We start from the raw sequence: 20,065 nt of genomic DNA, 5'->3' as shown, positions 1-20,065 counted from the left end.
GAGCATGTCGGTGATGCTGGCAAAGGTCATAGCAGACTTGGAGGATCTTGCTGTAATATGTCGATCGATCACTTCCATGGAGACAGAATTCACTGAGTTGGTTACAAGAATGGGGGACGTCGAGAAACGGATCGATTATCTGGAGTCATCGGTGAGGGAATTAGCTGCTAATCCACTAGCAACTAGAGTAGATTTGGGACGCGTTTGGGAAAAACTGGAAGACTTTGAGAATCATAGCCGGCGAAACAACGTCCGAATTGTTGGAATTCCTGAGAACGAAGAAGGCAGAGATATGGTGAAATTCCTAGAAGAGCTCTTCCTGAGTCTGCTCGACATAACAGGCCATAAGCTGGAAATCGAGCAAGCTCACAGAGTTCCAGCTCAGAGATCCGCTGAGGGAGACAGGCCCTGATCAATTCAGGCCAAATTTCTGAGATCATCCGATAAAGATCTCGTGTTACGCAAGGTGAGGAGTAAAGGAAGGCTTTCTTGGAAGAACCACAGCATTTTCTTGTTTCCAGACTTTGCAAATTTGACAAGAGAGAAACGTGATCGATTCAAGGAATGCAAGAAACTCTTACACCAACGGAAGGTCGCTTTTGCACTGATGTTCCCGGCCAAATTGAGAACAGACATTAAGGATGGCCGCAAAATATTTACATGCCCACAACAAGCGATGTCTTTCATAAAATCAATGGACTGAGGAAGTCATGGTGTGTTTCTCACGTTGCAGCCAAGTGAGCTTGGCTCACTGAACATTCACTGGACCATCTGAGGAAGCTAGGCGCCTTTTTTGTTTCTTTTTATGTTGGTTCCACCTAGCGGCTGGAGACTGTTTTGTGGAATAACACTCCTTCAAGAAACTTTTGCATCGATGGAGGGTCACTTTGCACTGAAGTTCCCGGCCAGGTTGAGAATAGATGCTAAGGATGGCTGTAGAGTGTTTACTTGTCCCCAACATGCGATATCCTTCATAAAGTATATGGAATGAGTGAGTCATTGTGTGGCGCTCGCTTTACAGCCTAGTGGACCTGACTCACTGATCATTCACTTGACTGTCCGAGGAAACTGGGCACATGTTTTGTTTCTTTTTGTGCTGGTTCCACCTAGCGGCTGGAGTTTGTTTTGTGGAATAACTCTCCTTCGGGACATTTGTGGATGAATCTGCACGTTCCTTGTGTTTATGCCTCCTATTGGCGGAGTTTGTTTTGTGGAGTATTTTTTGCAGGACATTGGAAGGATTAGGTTAACTGCTGCACTCATGAACAGCCGGTTCACTGAACATTCGATTGACTGTCTGAGGAAACTGAAGGGCTTTTTTGTGTGTGTGTGCTGGCTCCACTAGCGGCTGGAGCTTGTTTTGTGGAGGAACACACCTTCGGGACAGTTTTGTGAATGAATCTACATGGTTTTGTGTTTATTCTGCCTATTGGCTGGAGTTTGTTTTATAGATTTTCTTCTGTTATGTATTTCTGTCTCACAAAATTTGAATAGAAACACTGGACTTGAGCAATCCGAAGTCAAAGTTGTCATGGGGACTCTCGTTGGCGTACATGGACCGTTTGAGTTTAGAGGGATGGACGCCGGTTGGTGCTGTCGTGTGCGGGGTTAATGCGCACGTTTTTCTTTTTTCTGTTTGTTTGGTTCTGGGGGAAGTTCGGGATTATTGCACTAATGTTGGAATGTGGTCTTAATAATTTTGTTTTTGACACACAATCTATTTTGTTTTAATAGTTCAAAATGTTAATATGAGTGGATTGTCTCCACATGGAATGTGAATGGGTTGGGGCACCCCATAAATTATTTTTTCTTAAATGAAAGAAATATGACTTAGTGTTTCTTCAAGAAACGCATATTTCCCCGCAGGAAGCTGAAAAATTTGGGAAGATATGGGATGGGCATGTTTTCTTTAGTGCTGGCTCAAGTAAGAGCAGGGGAGACATTACATTGATAAGTAAACATCTACAATTCAAATGTCTCAAACAGATTAAAGATAAATTAGGAAGAGTCATTATTGTTTTAGCAGAAATTCAGGGGCAAAGATTGATTTAGGCTAACATTTACACACCTTACACTGATGATCAAGGCTTTTTTATAGATCTTAAAAGGTATGTTGCAAGCCACTGGCACCCCTCATGATATAATATTGGGAGAAGACTTTAATCTGTTGATGGATTCAGTCCTTGATCATAGTGAAGCAAAAGTGTGTAAGCCCCCTAGAGCAACATTGATGCTTCTCAGGATGTGTAAAAATCTTGGTCTTGCAGATATTCGGAGACTTTTGAACCCATCTGTCAGGGACTATACATTTTTTTCATCAGTCCATAACATTTATTCTAGAATATATATTTTTTATATCTAAGTCCCTCATTTCATCTGTTGTTGATTGCTCAATTGGAAACATCTTAGTCTCAGATCATGCCCTGGTGAGTTTAGAGGTGTTGCCACATATAGAGAAAAAGAAATCATATAGTTGGTGCTTTAATGTATCCCTTTTGCAAAATCCTGATTTCCAACAAATGTTAAAGGCTGAAATCAATGTTTATATGGAGACCAACTGGTCCTCAGTATCCTCTGTGGGTGTGGCTTGGGAGGCACTTAAGAAGGTTCTTAGGGGTCGGATCATACAGTATGACTCATTCATCAAAAAATCCAAAGTACAAGAACTCGTGGAGTTGGAAGGGAATATTAAAAGTGCCGAGGCAGAGCTGAAGCGCCAAATGTCGCCTGATGGCCTCAGAGAATTGACTCAATTTAAATACAGATATAATACTATTTTGTCGCGGAAGGTGGAGTTTTGGCTGTTCAGGGCAAGACAGTCATACTTTGAGTTGGGGGACTAAACAGGGAAGCTTTTGGCTAGATATATAAAGCAGAGAGAGTTTTTTTCTACCATTCTCTCAGTGAAATCTGCTGGTGGTAAAATTTTTACCTCGGCCATTGTTATTAATAATGCTTTTAAAGAATTCTATCTTGATCTTTATAGTTCCACGTCTTCGTCCACCGATGAAGATATTAGAAACTTTGTGGAACCATTAGAACTCCCTAAATTGACGACTGAGCAAAACAATTCTCTTGATTCTGAGATAACCTTGGAGGAGCTTGCCAAGGTAATTAAGGCCCTGCCTACAGGCAAGTCTCCGGGGCCAGATGGCTTTGCCACTGAATTTTTTAAATCTTATGCTACAGAACTGGTTCCACTTTTGTTAGAAGTTTATACGGAACCATTAAAGAATGGAAAGCTTCCGCCAACCATGACACAAGCCCGGATCAGTCTGATTCTTAAAAAGGACAAGATCCAAGCGAGTGTAAGAGTTACCGTCCAATTTCCCTGATCCAGCTAGACGTTAAAATAATGTAAAAACATTTGGCTACCAATTAATTAAAGTTATGACATCTCTTATACAAATTGATCAGGTGGGGTTTATTCGGGGCTGCAGCTCTTCTGATAACATTAGGCGTTTCATCAATATCATGTGGTCAGTGGCTAATGTTCAGACTCCGGTCACTGCCATCTCACTTGACGCCGAAAAGGCGTTTGATATGGTAAAATGGGATTATCTTTTTAAGATTTTGTAAATGTTTGGGAGTATGTTTATTGGATGGATTAAGTTACTTCATAGACACCCGATAGCGGCGGTACAAACAAATGGATTAATTTCAGATTATTTTACTCTGGATAGGGGCACCCGCAGGGTTGCCCTCTTTCCCCATTATTGTTCTGTCTTGCCCTGGAACCATTAGCAGCCACGATAAGAAAGGTGATGGCGGGAGGTATGGCGCATAAGCGTCTGCTTTACGCAGATTATATTTTATTATTCGTCTCTGACCCTACTAGATCTATGCCTTGCCTCCACAGAATTATTAGTTCCTTTTCTAAGTTCTCAGGAAACAGAATCAATTGGTCTAAATCCGAAGCTTTGGTTTTTGGATTGGAAAACAGGGCATTAAGTATTTGGGTATTTTATTCCCAGCAAATTTGTCTGTTTTAGTTAGAGTTAATTTTGACCCTTTAATTAAAAGATTTTTGAGCGATGTGGACAGATGGGCTTCATTACATTTATTGATGATTGGGAAGGTTAATGTTATTAAAATGAATTGTTTTCCAAAATTCAACTACCTGCTACAGTCACTCCATATAGATGTCCCCCTCTCTTATTTCAAGCAATTTGATAACAAATTTGATGTCAAAGGTGGGCTAGGCCTACGCAAGATTTTGTTTTATTATTATGCGTTCAGTCTCAGACATTTGGCTCATTGGTCACTTCCACCTGAAAGAGCCCCTCCCTGGTTTTGTATTGAACAGGAAGTTCTTGCCCCTATTTCACCATTGCAAAACCTTTCTATCAAACTAACCGTAGAAGTTAAATTACACCCCGTTATCTCACATTTGCACTCGGTATGGACAAATTGTCCAGAGTGTTTAATTCGGATATTTATCTAAATGTTGCCTTGAGCTTATGGCTGAAATCCAAATAATGTATTAAATTGAAAGTCCCCTTTCTGCTGGTCAGAGTGTATTGTGAGGGGGGTTACTACACTCGGTGATCTATATGAGAGTAATGGGTTGAGATCCTTTGAAAATTTGGTTCAGCATTTTGGGATTCCCAGATCTCAGTTTTTTAGGTATTTACAGCTGCGCCACTTGCTCTGTACTATTTTTGGGAATAGCATACAACCCCCTAAAACGGCAGATACTATGGGAGTGGTTATTACTGCTTTTGGAAAAGGTCATGAGGCATCAGTGTATTACTCCCTGCTAATTCAGAGTCTGGGGGACGGAGCTTCAACTTCTCTCAAGAGATTATGGGAGAAAGATTTAAACTTGGTATTGGAGCAGGGAGAGTGGGCTAGGATTCTAAAAAACATCAATTCTGCATATAGAGATGCAAGGGTGCGCCTTACAAAATTCAAGATTTACATCAGTTCAATTGGACCCCCTCTAGGTTGTATAGGCTTGGTCTTAAAGACACACCCACATGCTGGCGATGCCAGTCAGAGGATGTAAACATAACCCATGTCTTTTGGGGGTGTTGAGATTCAGGAGTTTTGGCTGAAAGTTTAGAGTTTGATGTGTGATGTATTGGGCACTCGGGTATCATTTTGCCCCAGACTCTGTATTTTGGGCGATGGGGTGGTCATCAATTTTAAAAATAGACAGAGTTGGGTCTTAACCAGTGTCATAATCGCTAGACAGATACTTTTTTGTTGGAGGTCGGCTGGAGCGCCCTCATTTCAGGAGTGGTGCTCGGAAATGGGAAGGGTGGCGGCCTTTGAAAAAGTTTAACTTATTCGTGGAGAAATGGGGCAGATATCTGTCATTTATGGATGTGTGATTATATATATATATATATATATGTATATATTTATTCTATTTTTATTTTATTTTTTTATTTTTTTGTGTCTATATCATGTACGAACATTGGGATGTTGTTGGGGGCCAGGGTGGAGTGGGATTGGGGATTGGGAGGGGTAAAAGTGGGGGTTAATGTTGATTCTGTGTAAATATATGTTTTGTTTTTCTATGTTCAAATATGTGAATAAAAAAAAATTGTTAATCTGAAAAAAAATTTTTTTAATAAATGTGAAAGTTAAAAATATTCTTTGAATTTTGATAAATGTGACATCTGTTAAAATGTAATTTGAATAAATGTGAAATAAATTAATGCAATTTCAGTTGAATTAAAGAAAATTTGAAATAAGTTAAAAGATTGAATTTGAATAAATGTGACCAGTTAAAAGACTGAATTTAGACAAATGTGGAATAAGTTAAAATACTAAATTTGAATACAGTTGCAATCGAAAAATTTGTAAATCCCCAAAACAGTGAGGATTTACAATGGTAAGCTTTTCTAATGACCCAGAATTTTTAAACTTTACATCTATATCAGTTGAGTGACACATTCAAAGTCATAGTGTGAATATATAACCAAATATTTCTAAATAGCAGGATTTTGTAAAATACAGACATGTCATAATTATTCAACCCCTATTGCATGTAGCTGTTTCTTAAATATGTAAGGCTACACAAGTAATTGTTTTAAAACAAAATTAAGTCATCATTCTGCAATGGCACTTATTTAAATTTTAAAATGTAAGTTTAGCATTGTAAGCAAAAATGTATTTCTATGCAAAAAATGCAATTAAAAATAAGCTGTCTCAAAAGCTAATAGAGGAGATTATTTCATTACACAAGAAAGGTCATGGCTAAAAGTACATTTCCAAGGCACTTCAATTTCCAATAGACAAAGTTGGCAGCACCATGCATACATTTTTTAAATATGGTACAACAGCAACCTTCTTGGGGTGTGGAAGAGAGCAAAACTTCACCAAGGGAAATGTTGACTTGAATATTCAAGAAGTAATTAGGAAAGAAGTAGGAAAGACCTGTTGAGTCCTGGAAGAAGGTTTTATAGACGTATGACACTAAACTGAAAATGAGTTTTAGACCCATGGGTCAGCAGTACGTCTGGAGTAAGATGACAAGGTGATGACAAGAACGACATCATCCCCACAGTCAGGCATGGAGGTGGGTCAGTCCTGTTATGGGGGTGTTTTGTAGCTGCAGGAAACGGCTATCCTGACTATGTGACTGACACCATGGATTCTTTCAGGTATTAGACCATTTTTGGCATGAAAAATGTGATGACTTCAGTGTGTAAATTGAAGCTCGGTGATCACTGGACTTTCCAGCAAGACAATAACACCAAGGATACATCCAAGTTGTCCGAAGTCTGGTTCAGGGATAGGTCGTGGAATGTCCTTAAATGGCCCTTTCAGTCCATCATTAAAATCCCATTGCAAACCTTTGTTGGGATTTCAAGGAAGCAGTGGCAGCACAGAAACCAAAGAATGTCAATGAGCTGGAAGCTTTTGCTCATGAGAAATGTGTAAAAATTCTAATAGAGAGGTGTCCGAAGCCTGAGAACACTTACCTGAAACATTTATTTGCTGTTATTAAGGATAAAGGATGCTCCACAAATGATTGACTTTGAGGGTTGAATATTTTTGACATGACATTTGTGGAGAGAATTAGTTATTTTTTATTTTAAAATTTGGGTAAACTGAACTCTTTGTTCTCAAAATCACTCAAATGTGTATTAAAAACTTACTTTGACTGTTTACTGAGGTTTTAGTTGATGTGTTTTAATTCACATCACCAGAATGTATTGATGGTCAGGGGGGTTGAATAATTTTGATTGCAACTGTACATGTAAAATAAGTTGAAAGATCTAATTTTATTTTGAATACTTAAGATGTGACATCAGTTAAAAGATTACATTTGAATTTGAATAAATGGGAAATAAGTTAAAATATTTAATTTAAATAAATGTGAAATCAGTTAAAAGAAGCTTATAGTTATGATGGGTGCATTCAAATGTTCTTTTCTTCTCTCTTTCTCTCTCAGTTCGGAGAAGGTGCTACAGATTACCTATGTCGTTCTGGAAGGTTTGGACTTCATGAATAAACACAGAGTGGTGCACCGTGCCCTGGCCCTCCACAATGTGCTCCTGGATTGTGAGGTATGTGGAAACACTGAACTGTGTTGAAAACTCAAAGACATGCTGCATGATGTAAGAATGATGTAAGAATTCATTTCTAAGCTGACCTAACCCAGCCAGTTAGTATTTTTGTCTATTTACTCAACCATTGTTGTTAAAGGCTCAATGAAATGGCTTAACGAGCAGTTTTCTATCCTTTTCTTTTTTACATATTTCCTATTGAAACAGGAAGTTGGGGCGGGACATTTACTTTTCTTTTTAAATAGCCAATAAGCTAGAACTATGATTTGCTACTTGTTGGTCAGTTGCAGAATGAAGGATTTTCCAATTCTAAAGAGCATATGATTGGACAAAAATGTGCGTAGTGCAATGTTTTCGGTTTGTTTCCTGCTATATTGGAGTCTATATCAGGGTGCAGAAAAAAATTCTGCTGAGCAGAAAGTCAGCGAAGCTTTAAATCTTGTGCGCTCTCTCTTTAAGATGCATCATGGCCCTGGACTGAAGCGTCAGCCTTTCATGAGGAAAATGATCAATGGGTCACGCTGTGCTCTCGTAATAAAGAAATATGAACTCACATTAGATGTGCATTATAGTGGCCCATCTTTGTTTTGATCAAAAGCAGATCCTGGAAATCAAAACGGCTTCCTTATATGGCATCATAAATAACATAGCTGAGTGGCACAACCGGGGGCCCTCATGTTCTCACAGGGCTTGTTTTGTAATATCCGGTTGTGATTCGGATTTTCTGGGCAATGGCGTGTCTTCTTCTGAATCGATCTATCTTCTGAAGGGCCACATCTGCACTATGTAAAATCTTTCTTCTTTTTTTGCTTTTTGTTCCTCCAGGTATCCATCTTACCTGCCTCCAGAGGTGATTGCTCAAGGCTGTTTCTGTTGCAGTGACCCCTCCATCATTGAGGCCCCTTTTCCTTAAGGGCCCAAAACAGACGTTGGTCTCTTGGGGTTCTTCTGTTTGAAATCTGTGTGGAATGCTCTCAAAGTTTTCATAGAGTTGCTTCAGACCAATGAGGACTGCGTTGAATTTGACTTTTCTGAACATCTGATTATGTTCCCCAAAATACCTATTTTGTTTACATATAGTTGGTTGCAAAATATTGTGTGAGGTGATGAAGATGGCTGTGTTTGAAATGGACATCTAATGTAATGCATAACACATACTGTGCAGTAAAACTAATAAATAAAATAAAAAAAAGTAATGGTTTGAAATAGTATGCTGTATAAATACTGTATAACACACTGTATAACATACTGTATAACAACATCCACAACTTACATCCAGAAATAAATCTATAAATCTTGTAATATTATCTCAGAAAACAAAAACTAAACGTTTTTATGCATTGTCAGTCCAATTCAGTGTAAAATATCTCAACTTTTGGCAGTCCGATCAAGTAATGGGTGCACAAAATTACTGTAACTGATTCATTTATCACATTGGAAATGGTAGGTCAAGTCGAGCATCAATACAAGTAGTATGGTAGTATGCGCTGAACATGGCCAATCTGTCTTTATTTCAGCTTTCATGTCAACAACAACAACAACAGCAAAAATAATTGAAATGATCTGTTTTACTAATTTATACTGACACAATCTTTGGAGGTTGTAGAAGTCATGTGACTTGTGTTGACCAATAGGGAAGACAGATTCTACAGAGCATTGATAACAGTGAGAGAATGACATTCATCATCACCTTAGGTGAGTTGAATTTTACATTTCACTTTCACATTACGTTTGAACTGTTCTATTACTCTGTCCATTTTCTGTCATAATCTATTTCACCATTGGAATATCTTATGTTTTTTTTTGTATATATCTCTTCAGGATGCATGGATGACATAATCACTGTTCTGGCAGAGGAACACGGGTGCTTGGATTCAATTAAGGTTAGTATGTTTGAATGGATAGAGTCTTTTATCTTTGTACTTTACATTCCATGCAAAAATAGATCTCAGTTTGATTATAGACCATTTACTGCAATACAAAAAAGTACACAATCACTGTCATGCTTATCTCAGTCTTATCTCAAAAGGTTTTTTCTTTGAAACCACTGAAATAAGGTCTTCTTCCCATGACAGAGGGTGTGCAGTAACCGTACAGCTAATGTTTTCCAAATGTCCTTGTAAAAAGTTTAGGTGTTGGCAGGTTTATAGCATGATTGTCTGATAGTGCCGAATTGTAAAGGGGTTATTGCTTTACTTACTCGTATCTACAAAAATACATTTGAAGAGTCATATATTTTTTCTTGTCATGTAAATACCTGAAATGGCATTATTAAAATACAAATAAAACACTGTGTCTACAATGGACACAAGTGGCCTGTCGCAACATATCAAAATGAAATCGCTCATATTATTATCAATGAAACTGTGTACACTAGAAATGTACATATCAGATTGTGATACACCTTAAGCTGACTTCTATTATTGATGCTTTGCAGAAAGTTTTATTATCTTGTCCATGTGAAATAATTTAAATACAAATATGATGTGTGATTTGTTTTTGTTTTATAAATGAATTTTATGCATTATATCTGCATATCTATATAAGCCCCAATTAGGCTAATTTGGAATATAATAATTAAAATATAAATATATAAAAAAATATATAAAATATTATTTTATTCTAATACATTACATCACACTATATATATATATATATATATATATATATATATATATATATATATATATATATATACCATTTAAATGTAGTTGCAACAGACAAGTAAAGCATTTAGACAATACAAAAAGTGTCTGTTAAATAAAAAATAATGTTTATTTCCATATCATTGAACAAACCCAATAATTTTTTATTTTTTAAATTAGGGCTGTCAATCAATAAAACATTTTTATGGAATTAATTGCATGATGTGACAGTTAATTAACTAAATTAATTGCAATTAATTGCATATCAATATTTACTAAGAAAGTCCCCCAAATTAAGATAATTTATAAAATAAATTATTATTTCATTCAAATACATGAAATCATATATATATATATATATATATATATATATATGGTATACTGTATATAGAGAGATACTGTATACAGTGTATGTATATATATATATGTTTATTTGTAGTTGCAACAGACAAGTGTTTAGACAATACAAAAAGTGCTTTTAAAATCAAAATAATGTTTATTTCTAATTTTCCATATCACTGAACATAACCTAGTTATTATTCTACTTTCCCCTGCTTTTTGTTTATTTGTTGGATGCACTCATGCACACTTTTGGAGCATCTCACTGTGGTTCTGTCGTGTCTCCTTTGTTTTCAGCTCCTCTTAAGTCATAAGTGCTGTATTTTTAGCAAGATATGTCAAGTTAAATGTCATTTGAAATTTTGAAAAATGTGTTGCGAAATTCCTGCATTCTGTTGTGCTCCGTCCAGTTGTCTTTTAGCGCTAAAGTGCATCTGTGGAAGGCTGTATGCTGCCTGCTCATTGGTTTGATGAGGCGTGTTGATTGTATAGCTGGCGCGCTGACTGCCCCCTGCTGCATCAAGTATTATGGAATTTATGCACAGGTCGGGGGCATTTTAAAGCTTTATTAACGCGTAATTAACGTGTTAAATCGCCAGCCCTAATTATAATAATTATTTTAAGTGGTTTTTATAAGGTATTATAAGTTAACTAAATTTTAAATCACTGGATCTATGTTGAAAATATAGTTGGATACAAAGAGATTCTCTCATTTTCCTGCTGCCGAGGACTAGAATGAGGCTTACAGCTGATTGGTCCGTTTTAGTAAACATTCCGAGCAGGTGTGCTGATTCAACATTTCCACTGTAAACAGACTCGAGCCGTTGTGAAATGACTTGTTGTCACCTGTCACTTATAGTATGTAAACAGTATGTAAACAGTAATGTTTTTGTCCCTGTGTTTCCCAGGAGCTGCCTGAAAATGTGCAGGATTTATTGAGGAAATGCCTGATGTTTCTCCCTTCAAAAAGTTAATCTTTCACCCTCTCTTGTCATTTCCGTACGTATAGACACACTCTCGCTCTTCTTCCTAAAGCTCTTTCTTCACGCTGTCCGGCCTGACATTATGTCATTATTCTGTGAAATGTCTTGAGAAGGGCTTTACCTTTATCTCTTCTCAATTCTCAAACTCATCATGTTAGCTCAGTGAATTTGCACAAGAGAATAACATATCAGTCATTGAATTTACGCATGTTTGGTTCTTTTCTTAAATTATAGGGTGGAAAAGCCTGATTGGTTTTTAATTAATCACTTTTTTACACCGAGTTGTTTCAATGGGTCTAATTGAAAAAAAAAAAAAAAAAAAAAAAACAAGCTCATTACAGGATGCGTTTTAAATGTCCATCGATTTTGAATAGGCATTTCATGTCTGTTATTCAAAACACATGACAGGGCAATTGTATGATATATTAATTATAGTATCTTTACTTGGTTCTTGTTTCTCTCAGGCCCACCCCAGCTGAGCTTCTGGGGGACTCTGTTTTTGAGAGCATTTCTTCCCAGAATACACCCTATCACATCCCTGTGCCTCTGTATGCCACCTTCCCCCGCTGTGCACATTTGGAGCTTCCCGAGGACATCAGTGAACTCTGTAAAGGTTTGGATTTGAGCCATCAGATCAGGATTCCTATCAACCTGGGCTGCGTTTCCCAAATGCATCACAAACTTAAGCTACCTACTTAGGCTTACGATGCTTTTGGGAAACGCAGCCCTGGATGTACAGCAGTTAGATCATGTGTAGTCAGTACAACAGCTGACTAGCAGTGCAACGACAATATGCTTTTAAACAATTACAAGTCCATACAGTATATTGTTCTGTGGAGCGCATTGTTAGGTTGTACAAGTTTTGAAAGGATGGTCTTTGAGATATGAAAACTAGGAATATGGTGAGTATTTCTTTGTTTGAGGTCATAAAAAGATACAAAATCTTATTAAAGAAGCCTGCTATGGTTTTACCGTGGTTTTACTGTGTTGTACATGAGTCTAGTCTACATACCAAGATGTTAAACAAACATTGTTAAACTGTGAATTCTGTGCTTTGCATTTGGAAATATAACTCATGCATTTGAAGATGTGATTGAGTATAAAGTAAGAACTTGACTTCATTTACAGTAGATAATAGCAATGTAATGTACACTTCTGCTTAAATCTCCATCCACTTCTCATTGTCTATCAATCTCCTCTTCTTTCAATCTCACTTTCAAATTCTTCTTTGTTTGTTTTTGACGGTTCAAATTCTTTGTGCATATCGCCACCAACTGGGCATGGAGGATGAATTTATAGGAAAAAAGGACATGAATATTGATTTGTTTCTCAACCACATCTATCATATCACTTCTGAAGATATGGATTAAACTACTGGAGTCATATGGATTACTTTTATGCTGCCTTTATGAGCTTTTTGGAGCTTCAAAGTTTTGGTCACCATTCACTTGCATTGTATGGACCTACAGAGTTGAGATATTCTTCTAAAAATCTTTGTTTGTGTTCAGCAGAAGAAAGAAAGTCAAACACATCTGGGGAAGGGCTGAGGGTGAGTAAATGATGAGAGAATTTAAATTTTGTAAGATTTAGATACAACCTTTAGATTGATATAAATTTGATAGTTATTTTTGAAAAAATGTATTGCTAAATCTGGACAATATTGGACTTTTTTTTTGTGTTTCTAACAAATCAACTGAATGTTGATGCTTCTGATGTTTTCATTCCAGATATTGAAGGATGTTGCTGGAGAGACATACTACCCATTATCAGAAGTAAGAAAAAGTTATCTTTTTACGTCACTAGCTCACATTTTATCTCCATATTTTAGAGACCTATGAAATCATTTAAAAAACAAGTTATACAGTATTTCCTGTGATAACATATTTCCAATTAAACAGGAAATTAGTGCAGGACATGTCGAAAGCCCCCCCACCCCCTCCTAGGATTTAGTTATGGAAACTAGGATTTAGTGTATGTCACAGCCGTGAGCCATGATTTGCTACTTGTTAGTGCCAGTCAGAAACCAGTGGTATTAGGGGGAGGGACATGCTCATTCTACAGAGCATTTGATTGGTCAAAAATATGAATACGCCCTTGAGTTCAAGATGATGTCATCAATATTTGGTCAGTTTTCACAGAAGAAAAAGACTCAATTTTAAATGTGTGTATTTGCGAACAGTTAATTTTTCAGTGTTTAGGAGTACACTAGCATTTAGATAACTTCAAAGCGAACAGACACAGACTAATAGCAGCAAAACTTTATTCGGTGGGGTCTGTAAGTATTGTGGTGTGTTTGGCAGCAGTTGGTTTCTGTGTGATGATACAGAAGTGTTCTGTGTGTTACGCAGACAATCCAGTCTGCTTCAGTCTAACAGCAGTAATGAACTGTCAGCCACCATCACACTGCCGCTCATTATCCGAGAGAGAGAGAGACACTGAGTACCAGCTCACATGCATTGTCTTCATCGACAGACTGCTCAAGGTGATTTTCACACTCACACACATTTCTGAAAATGGCTCATTACAATAATAGCAAAATCTGATGAAATCACCTCAATGTTGGATCAATGTGGATGTCCACACAAAGAAAAAGGGAATAAATTTAATACAAGTTCAGCTCCACAAAAATTACCACAAAAATTAAAAAAAGGAAAAATCTGTATTACAGTGAGGCATTTACAATGAAAGTGAATGTGGACAATTTTTGGAGGGTTTAAACACAGAAATGTGAAGCTTATACTTTTATAAAAGGGTTTTAGGGTTTGTTGACATTACGTTGTCATGGCAATGAAGTTGCAAAATTGGCCATAACTTCACACAGAAAAGGTTAGTAAGTGATTTTATCACACTGAAATCATTTTTACGCACATTTTCTTTGTCTTGTGGCTATAATTTTGAAAAAGTGCATATTTTAAGGTTCAGAAATTGGCCCCATTCACTTCCATTGTAAGTGCCTCACTGTAAGCCAGATTTTTGCTTTTTTTATGGAAAAGGAGGGGCAAGTCAAAATAAATTTTTGTGTCAATTAATATTATGTCACAAATGCTGTCGATTGAGCTTAACTTGTACTGAACCCGGAATATTCCTTTAATCCTTCTCCAAAGTAGCAATTTGGGGTTGGGTTTGGGGTTGAGTTAGATTTAGGCTTACAGTAAAGACATTTATAATGTAAAACTAATTTGCAAATGTATTGTTTTTTTTTTCTTCTTCCCTTTTCTCCGCAATTTGGAATGCCCAATTCCCAATGTGCTCTAAGTCCTCGTGGTGGTGTAGTGACTCAGTCCGGGTGGCGGAGGATGAATCTCAGTTGCCTCCTCGTCTGAGACTGTCAATCCATGAATCTTATTACGTGGCTTGTTGAGCGCGTTACCACGGAGACATAGATGGAGGCTTCACGCTCTCTCTGCAGCATCCATGCATAACTCACCACGCACCCCACTGAGAGTGAGAACCACATTATGGTGACCACGAGGAGGTTAACCCAACGTAACTGTACCCACCCTAGCAACCAGGCCAATTTGGTTGCTTAGGAGACCTGGCTGGAGTCACTCAGCACAACCTGAATTCGAACTCGCAACTCCAGGGGTGGTAGTCAGCGTCTTTACTCGCTGAGCAACCCAGACCCCTTTGGTAGTATTGTTAGATCAATTTAATGCATCCTTTGGTAACAGAAGCATCGATTTCTCAAAATCAAGTATGTCGTTGTGTTTTAAAACTTTTGAACAGTAGTGTATAATGCCTTGTTCATTCAAAACCAGTGATGTTGCACGTGATCTCGTATCCTGTTGTTCATATTCATTTCAAATAGGAAATAATTTTAATTTTAATAATTAAATAATGCTTCTACTTTAGACTTAGGTTTAGTCTTAAACTTTTGGTTGGAAAAGTCCCCACAAAGGTGGTTTTGCTATTCTCATAACTATTTTTTAGGTGGTAAAGGAATGTTCTGGAATCAACAGCATTTGTGGCATAATGTTGATTACCACAAAAATTATTTTCGACTTGTCCCCATAATTTTTTAAAAACAAAAATCAAGTTACACTTGCAATAGAAGTGAATGGGGGCCTGTCCATAAACATCAAAATACATTTTGTTTCAGAACTATAGCCTCAAGACGTAAACATTATATGTATAAACATGATTTTAGTGTGATCAAATCAGGGCTTTACCGGCATTACAGCATTTACCAGATTACAGGGTTTACAGATGTTACATTGTCATGGCAACTAAGTTGTAAAATTGGGCATAACTTTTGACCATTTAATTAGTTTGCATCTTATGGCCATACTTTTAAAACTGTGTGTATTTTTATGTTTACCAACTGGCCCCATTCACTTCCATTGTAAGTGCCTCACTGCAACTGCAATTTTTGTTTTCTTAAAGGGATAGTTCACCCAAAAATGAAAATTCTCTTATCATTTACTCACCCTAATGCCATCTAAGATGTGTTCATCTAAGTGTATGATTGTCCTTCTTCAGCAGAACACAAACGAAGATTTTTAGAAAAATATCTCAGCTCTTTAGGTCCTCACAATGCAAGTGAATGGTGAACAGACCTATGTAGCTCCAAAAATCTCATAAAGGCAGCATAAAAGTAATCCATATGACTGCAGTGTTTAAGTCCATGTCTTCAGAAGCAATATAATTGGTGTGGGTGAGAAATGGAACAAAATGTATGTCCTTTTTTACTCTAAATATCCACATTAACTTTCACTTTCAGATGTTAAAGTGAAACTAAACAGTGAAAGTGGAGATTTAGAGTAAAAAAAGAACTTACATTTTTATCTGTTTCTTACCCACACCTATCATATTGCTTCTAAAGATATAGATTTAACCACTGGAGTCATATGGATTACTTTTTTGCTGCCTTTTTGTGTTTTTTGTAGCTACTTGAATTGTATGGACCTACAGAGCTGAGATATTCTTGTTAAAATCTTTGTTTGTGTTCAGCAGAAGAAAGAAAGACACACACATCTGGGATGGCATGAGGGTGAGTAAATGATGAAAGAATTTTCATTTTTGAGTGAACTATCCCTTTAAATAAATGAGTGACGGGTCAGAAATATCTTTTGTAGTAATCAACATTATGCTACAAATGTTGTCGATTGAGCCTAACTTGTATTGAACACGGAAAATTCCTTTAAGTCTAGCTAAGTTTTGCATGATTTACCATATATTTCTCTAATTAGATTTTCAGCTTAATATATACAGTAGACAAAATTAGTTTTAACAGTGAAACTCTTATTATCTCATAATGGGTACTAATATGTTGTGGACGTTTGCTGTTTATTCTTAGGCTTACCCATACAAGAAGAATCAGATCTGGAAGGAGGTGAGGGTGGATATTCCTCCACTTCTCAGAGGTCTGCCATTGGCTGCATTACTGGGAGTTGAGGTGAACAATATGATTAATTTATACTGTATACCCTGATTGCCAATATATATATATATATTGAAATCTTTCTGCATTAAATGTTTTATGCCTCATTTTAATAAGGAACTCTGTGCTGATTAAATCGATTCCTTTTTTTTTTTTTTTTTTGAGTCAATGTCAATACATTTGGCAGCTAAAAAGCATGGCTGGCATTTTCTTTATCATTATTGGACCTTTGATTCTTAAGTGTTTTTTATTTTATTTTATTTGCATAATGTGTGCAACTAATCAAATGCTGACATAAATCCAATGCACATTTCACTCTTAAGCAATAACTTTGTGCATTGCAATATTAAACAATCATCCGTTTATGTGCTGACTACGTTAACACTTTTCACAGGTTTAAAGAATTAGTTCACTCAAAAATGAAAACTCTCTCATCATTTACTCACCCTCATGCTATCCCAGATGTGTATGACTTTTTTTCTTCTGCTGAATATAAACGAAGATGTTCAGAAGAATATTTTAGCTCTGTTGGTTCTCACTATGCAAATGAATGGTGACAAAAATGTTGAAGCTCCAAAAAGCACATGAAGGCAGCATAAAAGTAATCCATACCACACCAGTGGTTAAATCCATGTCTTCTGAAGAGATATAATAGGTGTGGGTGAGAAACAGATCTATATTTAAGTCCTTTTTTAATACAAAGCTCCACCTTTGACCAGCCATGACCAGTAGGTGGCAGAATGTGAAAGTGAAAGTCACTTCCACACCAGAATGTGGAAGTGAAAGTGGAAGTGTAGACTTACAGTAAAAAAGGACTTAAATATTTATCTGTTTCTCACCCACACCTATAATATCTCTTCAGAAGACATGGATTTAACCACTGGAGTCATATGGATTACTTTTATGCTGCCTTTATGTGCTTTTTGGAGCTACACATTTTGGTCACCATTCACTTGCATTATATGGGCCTACAGAGCTGAGATATTCTCCTTAAAATCTTTGTTTGTGAAGCAGAAGAAAGAAAGTCATACACATCTGGGATGGTATGAGGGTGAGTAAATTATGAGAATTTTTTATTTTCTTTGGGTGAACTATCCCTTTAAGATTTAGATTCAGCATTTCCTGTAGATTTATTATTCAAATCAGTTTCTATACTTCCACAGGGAAATATCCAATCAAAATACGACAGCATCGATAAGGACACGCCCATCCCCACTGACAGACAGATGTGAATCCTTTCCCTGTCTTAAATAGACTTGGCACTGATTGAGGTTATTGAAGTACTGAATAATTTATCAGTCTGTTGAATAATTCACTTTGTTTGCTGAGTGCCTCACTTCACCTTTAAGCCCGGTTAAGATTTGACTATCCCCTGCTGAATATTTCATAATGTTTGGTGGTCAACAGCACTGATTGCCCATCCAGCTGCTCATTTGAGTTCGTTTAAGGGTGCATACTTGAAAGTCTCTCAGAATGTCAGCCTCTATTTTGTTGTTGTTTGTCACACAGATTGAAGTTGACATCCCTCGATATCAGCAGTACTCAATTGCTGTCTTCACCTCAGGGTCACATCAAGCTCAGACGGGTCCTGAAGGCCTGGGTGGTGTCTCATTCTGACTTGGTCTACTGGCAAGGTGACTGAGGAACAGTTTACTCACCCTGCCACCAGATGGCACCAACAGATCTTTAAAGAGCTTGTGGAACGGACGATCTTGAAGCTTTATATATACAGTATATATTTCATACTTACTCTGATGTGATTTTTAAATGGCTGTGTGTGTGTGAATCTCACAAAACCTGTTAAAAACATGTCCAGGTCATATTTCACCCCAAAAATCACATGAAAGAAGACACTATAGTTTGCTTAAAGAAAACAAAACTTATTTTTAAGATTGTGACATTATGTTTATGTAATGCCAGATATTTTACCTTTGAGGGTTTTTTATTTTTTATTTTTTTATTCTAATTATTCTCATGGGTCACAGGTTTGAGTGCACTGTAAGTCACTTTTGATCAGGGTCAGAAATTAAGGGAGGCTCGTGGCACAAATGTCCCCAAAAGTGACAAAAATACCCCTGAAATTCAAAATGTGGGGGAAAAGTTATTTATTGATTTAATTAAAAAAAAAAATCTAATATAGTTCTTAATATTCTATTCTAATCTTAGTTATACACATAAATTATAATTATAGTTAGTTATATCATGATTGTAGCTAGTTATATCACATAAAATATGATTTGATGTTGATTTAATTTAATTCTCAATTTAATTATTAAGATTGAGAATTTATTTAAATGAATCGATTAAATTGAAGTATTTAAAAAAAGAATGACACAGTATGTATATATATATATATATATATATATATAAAGCCCTCATAAATGTAAAAAAAACCCTCTTAAAATTAAATACAGGGGGCAATTATTGCCTGTTTCTAGAAAAGTAAATTTCTGACACTGCTTTGGATTAATTATTGCCTGCCAAATGCATAATGTAATATAATCACAATAAAAAAAAAATTGTAATACATTTGTTTATTAAAATATGTATAAATTAAAGTACAACAAATACTACCATAATGTTTTAAAATTTTACAATTTAAATGACAAGATTTACCATTTTACAAATATGTTTTATATTATATTTTAATATATAAAAAAATCTCAACGGTCATAAAAATATGCTTTATTTTTTTAAGCCAACTATAATTTCTTCTGCTTTTCTTTTAATTTTTCTTTTCTTTATTTATAAATTTTTTTGGACAGGTTCTGTGAGATTCATATTTGTTTATCCAGTATGTTGGTGCCTCTCATTTGATGTTTTTGCTTCAGGATTGGATTCACTTTGTGCACTTTTCCTGTATCTTAATTTCAACAACTAAGGTAAGATTTCTAAAATTACCTTTTTAAACATTCTTCCTGATATTAAGCGGCTGTAGTTTTTCTAATCAAGTCTTATTTTTATTTTTTCCTCCTTTTCCTCCTTGCTCTTGTGTATGCATGCATGTCAGCCTTTATCCCCAAATATCTGTACAACTTGTTCCTGAAGGACAACTCTCATGTAATACAAGGCAAGACCACCTTTCTGTCCAAACCATTAAAAAGCATACAACCACTGTACTGAATTGGAGTGTGATTTTCATTTTAGGCTAAAAAAGTGCCCACATTTCTTTAATTTACAACATCCACGAGTCGT

The 20,065-nt window shown here is 36.3% G+C and overlaps 1 pseudogene; it reads left to right on the top strand.

Annotated features, from left to right (window-relative positions):
- Positions 1-6,600: 6,600 nt before the first annotated feature.
- LOC127444792 (TBC domain-containing protein kinase-like protein) overlaps positions 6,601-20,065 on the top strand; it is a 70,704-nt pseudogene continuing 57,239 nt past the window's right edge.

Source organism: Myxocyprinus asiaticus, chromosome 8 (assembly GCF_019703515.2).
Source record: "Myxocyprinus asiaticus isolate MX2 ecotype Aquarium Trade chromosome 8, UBuf_Myxa_2, whole genome shotgun sequence".
NCBI classification, from domain to species: Eukaryota; Metazoa; Chordata; class Actinopteri; order Cypriniformes; family Catostomidae; genus Myxocyprinus; species Myxocyprinus asiaticus.
Note: the sequence above shows the minus strand (reverse complement) of the source record. Positions and strands in the feature narration are given on the sequence as shown.